The following is a 4,863-nucleotide window of genomic DNA, read 5'->3' as shown; positions in this document are numbered from 1 at the left end:
GGAATGCCAGTCCATCTGCTAGAGGATTGTTCTGCTGCACTGGGCATTAGCGGGGAGGGTATATTCCTCTAAGACATCTCTCTTGATAATTATCCATGTCACACCTGATCCAGTTCTTTGATTTCTCAAATCCATTTTCCATTCTGTTGCAAAATTTCACAACTGGAATAAATATTACTGCTAATGACCTTTTCTGTAGCGTGTCTTTTTAGTAAGTGACTGCGCACAGTAGGCTCAACAACCATCAAATACAGAACCTGTAATGATGCAAGGCCTCCTGCCGCTTTGTTGCTGTTCAGGAGGCTGTTCAAAAAGAAGACTGCATCAGAGAGAGCATCTCTCTTCTGTGGCACTAGCAAATAGTAGAGATCGTTGAAATCTCTCAGGAACAGTCAAGTTTATGGTTAGGCCTTCTGTTCCTGAGTGTATTTTGTACTAATTTGAGCCATTCAATAAAAATTGAACTCTAAGTCGGGGAAGGTGGAGGTGTTTAGGCAAGCCTCTAATTATGTTTATTTCAGACATAAAGCTATGCATCAAAAATGTGCATTAGCAACAGCCAACAAGTGTGCTGCATCGCTCACTAAATGAGTCTTTAGCAATATGGCAATTATCTTAATTATGAATATGAAGAAGTAATTTAGAGAAGCAGGGACAACAGAGAGTGTCTTGCCACACAGCTATCTCGTAGTCTGGAAACGCTGCATTTTCTAAGTCTAAGCACAGGGCCTCAGCAGCCATGGAGATATTATCTGGGATCCCAGCGCTGACTGCTCTACAGGGGACACAGGTACGAAGTGAATGATGAGAGGACTAACCCATACAGGGCTGTTGTTCTAACACGTGCAGGGCATGGTGGGAGGTCTCATGTTATAACCCTTGATAATAGAAGAGGATCTTAAAGATCATACCATGAGGAAGCAGGAGACCCCTCACTGAGAGGGTCAGTATGAGGAGGAGCCAGTGAAGAGCTGAAGCAGTGAATAAAACTGATATGAGGGAACTGGTGTGATGGGCATGGGGTCAGCAGTGGTTGATTGTGGGGGCCTGACTGAGATAAAAGTGTTGCATGTAAAAAGCACTGGTAGTATGGACTATTGCTGGGAGTGAAATGCTGCAGAAAATGAAGGAAGGAAATCTTGAATGAAAGTCTGCTGTTCTGTACTGCGTTTGGGAGGAGAATCCATTAGCCTGTCTTGTCCCCCTGTCCGGGGCAGGAAGCACCAGTCCCCATGCCTGACTGATGAATATTCACAAGCTCAGGAACTTATAAAACAAGGGGTAAGCTCCTGGTCCTCATTACTGTCTGGATTTTTTCATTTTAGACCGCATCTTCATGCCTGAATGACTTGTAGTTATAACCGCTATGTGATAAGCCGAGTTGCACAGAATAGAAGAGTGCATTGCATCCAGTAATTGCCCTGAGATGTGCGGTGTACAACCTGTTACTGTGTTTGTTCGAGTAATATCTAACCCTGAATTTCCTTGGCACATAGCATATATCAGTTCTTCTATTTTGGCTTCAACCAGGAGAGAAATATTTAGTCTTTTACATAAGATGATCACTTAAGTCACAATGCAATAATTGTTTTAACAGATGTCATATCTTTTGTTATATGAGGTTAAAATATTCAGAACTTTAAAGCAATTCAGAAGTAAGCAATTTCATGCACATATCTGCTGCACTTTACACTTTCGCACAGCTGCCTACACACATCAGACTATCTTCTAAATCACTCTGTGCATTCTTCATTCAATCTTTGTAACTGCCTTTGAAATGTCCTCTTCAGAAATCTTTCTCAGATTGCCCAGGGTCCATTAAACTAGTTGGCTCACAGAAGTCTGTTCTGTGCTGCTGAGTACAGGGAATATTCTCAGTAAGCAATGAATTAGAGGAATGGTCTTTCCACTTAGCTTTGACAAGTCATGCTAACCATTGCATTTTGCACAGCCACCTGTGAAGTATGTTCCTCTGAAATTACTGCAACTTCAATGCTAATTTGTCTTAACAGCGATGTCATCTCTGCTGTCATTTGGCTGCAGAAAGCATTTAAAACTGACACAGTTTAAAAGGCAGCATGCAATCATACGTTTAATTGAATGAAACGAGTCATTTCAAGTCATATAATGCTCATAAACAAATCTTCAGGTTTTGTTGCACACTGAAAAAGACAGAGTGAAAATTTCTTTTTGATAGCCATCACTAGATTAGTAATTAGTTGCTGTCTGTTGTTGCCATAAGGTCTTATTAGCACAGCCAGTTCCGTATTCTTGATGTTATGTTGTTCACAGTGACAAAAAAATCTTGAGTCTACAATTAGCCTTTTCAGTTCAATACAACATCCATTAAAATCAGAGTATAAGCATTGTGCCCATGCCACGTTGTTACAAAACAAGCCTTGAGCTCACAAACCACTTTCAGTGCTTCTTGGCAAGTATTTTGCATACTATTCCCAACACGAGTAATCATCTTAATGGATCTACCAAACTCATGAATATTTTTCTTCATAGTGCCTATGTGTTTTAAAGATGAATTGTTCTGCTCACTTAGTTTTCTTACGCTGCTTTTAGTTGCTTCATATTGACATATGTAGCACAAGAACAAGTAGCTCATTTCTTGGCAAAGCTCAGAGATGCAACCTTGAATGGAGTGTCACAGCTTTACTTTTTAATGAGTTTTCTTCTCTGCATTGTTGTGCTTTTTACTCTTGGTGGCAGACAGTCAGTAAACCACCTACATCATAAAAACTTAAACAAATCCAAGTGGGGAAAAATTGTTCTTGCAGCAAGATCCCAGTACTCATAATTAGCAGAGAAAATACATGCGTCTCTGATTTCACATGGAGACGGAAGCCACTGTCTTTAAACAGCAGGTCTGGTAAAATATACTGTCATTTTTCAAGTTGCAGAGCCTCATGATATATGGAAAATGCTGCTAAATCACCTCTGCTAAGGACTACTGAGAGAACAAGGAAGCAAGGAGAGAAGCACAATGATTTACTGAACATATCACAGTAAATGCAGCTGCATATTGGATGCTTTGAGTGAAATATTTAAGTTTTCTGAAGTTTTCAGTTCTGTTTAAAATGAATGTTCATGCCCTAGACCTAAAATCAAAGTCAAAGCCATGAGAGATGGTCAAGATGTTTTTTTTCTGTACACTTGGAATTCTGCAGACAGAGTCAGGATTTTGGGAACCTGCATTTAAACTTAGGTATTCAAGCTTGTTTAGTCTAATCTTTTGCCCTCTCTCTAATCTTTGATTCTCTTTCCGCCACCATCTCATCCCTAATCCTCTTGCATAAAAGAACTAGTTTTAATACTGAAAAAAAGAAGTAAAAAAGGAAATGTTACTCATCGTTCAGTTCTCTGGTTAGAGTCATGTGGGGATTTCTCCTTTTGCTAAATTAAGATTCCCATCCCGTAAATTTAGCAAAAAGAAACTTCTTATTTTACATTTGAAAACAAAAATGCAAAGCTTGTTTAAATGCTTCCAAAGAAGCCTATTTAGGTTGCTCTTTCAGAAGTTCAGAGTTAGTGGTTTGCAATCACACATATGCCTGCTATCCTGAAAACTTACCTACCCTGCCTGCTCCTCACCATTCTGGAGGCCCATCAGGAAACCAAGCAGGAAGAAATGCTCACTCCTTGTGTAGAAGGGTTGCCCTTTTGTTCTGATATGAAACCAAAAATTCAGAGTTGTGGAATATTCTTTGGCAAAGAAAGACCATATAAGTCTGATTAAGCCATCAGCATCAAAGCCAGTATTTCCTCCCTATTCAGTGTTTCCTGTATTTTATTCCTCTCTCATTCTTTAGATTTATTAGGCTTTTTTTTCAGGGGAACATAGCTAGTTACAATGGGCACCTGAAACAAACAGACTCAAGTGACATATGGAATTGGATCACTTGGTTGGAACACACTTAAATACACAAGAAGCACGGGTGGCCTGTGTGGGTAAAACATTTCCTGGAGATGGACAGTCAAATGACCATGCTGAAGTCATATTTGCGGCTATTGATAATGTCAAATTAAGTTGAAGGCTTGTCATAATACAAATTGTGATGCAGATATTCAATAAGAATTGTGTAACTGTAAAGCAGTATATTGTAGGGGAAAGTAAAAAATTATTAACGTCAACTTGCCCATATTATGATGGCAAAATTCTTATGCACTTAAAAAATCTGCATTTTGAAGCATAATATTACAACTCAAGGAAAGGGACCAGTTTCTTCTGCTTTATAAGTAAGACCATATCACAAATATCACACATTCACAGACCAAGATGTGTTGTTGAATCTCGTGGTTCCAGTTCCACCCCTATGCAAAATGCATATAGAAATATGCGTCAAATTTCTAGTGGACATAATGTATTAAGGGTCATAAAAATACATCAAAACATGGTTTCCCACTTGTCCACTCAACTCAATTTGCCAACATGAAGATCTCAGAGTCACCTTCAAACTTGGAACAATAACAAGGGGATTTTTGAAATCAGTGTTCCTACTAATAAATAGAGCACCTCATTATCACACAGAAATTTTATTCATTAGTGTCTAAAATTTGAGCTCTTGAAAAAACACAGAATCACTGAATGGTTGAGGTTGGAAGGGATCTCTGATCCGAGGGCTGGAACAGCTCTCCCATGAAGAAAGGCTGAGAGAGTTTGGGTTGTTCAGCCTGGGGAAGAGAAGGCTCTGGGGAGACCTTCTTGAGGCCTTTCAATACTTAAAGGGGCTTATAAGAAAGATGAAAAGAGACTTTTTACCAAGGCCTGTAGTGACAGGACAAAAGGCAAACATTTTAAACTAAAAAAGAGTAGATTTAAATTAGACATATGTCACCGTTTAAGGCTGGGCCGGC

This window comes from Cariama cristata, unplaced genomic scaffold (assembly GCF_000690535.1).
Source record: "Cariama cristata isolate BGI_N322 unplaced genomic scaffold, ASM69053v1 scaffold5248, whole genome shotgun sequence".
NCBI lineage: Eukaryota > Metazoa > Chordata > Aves > Cariamiformes > Cariamidae > Cariama > Cariama cristata.
The sequence above is the reverse complement of the archived record's forward strand: the minus strand, read 5'-3'. Positions refer to the sequence as shown.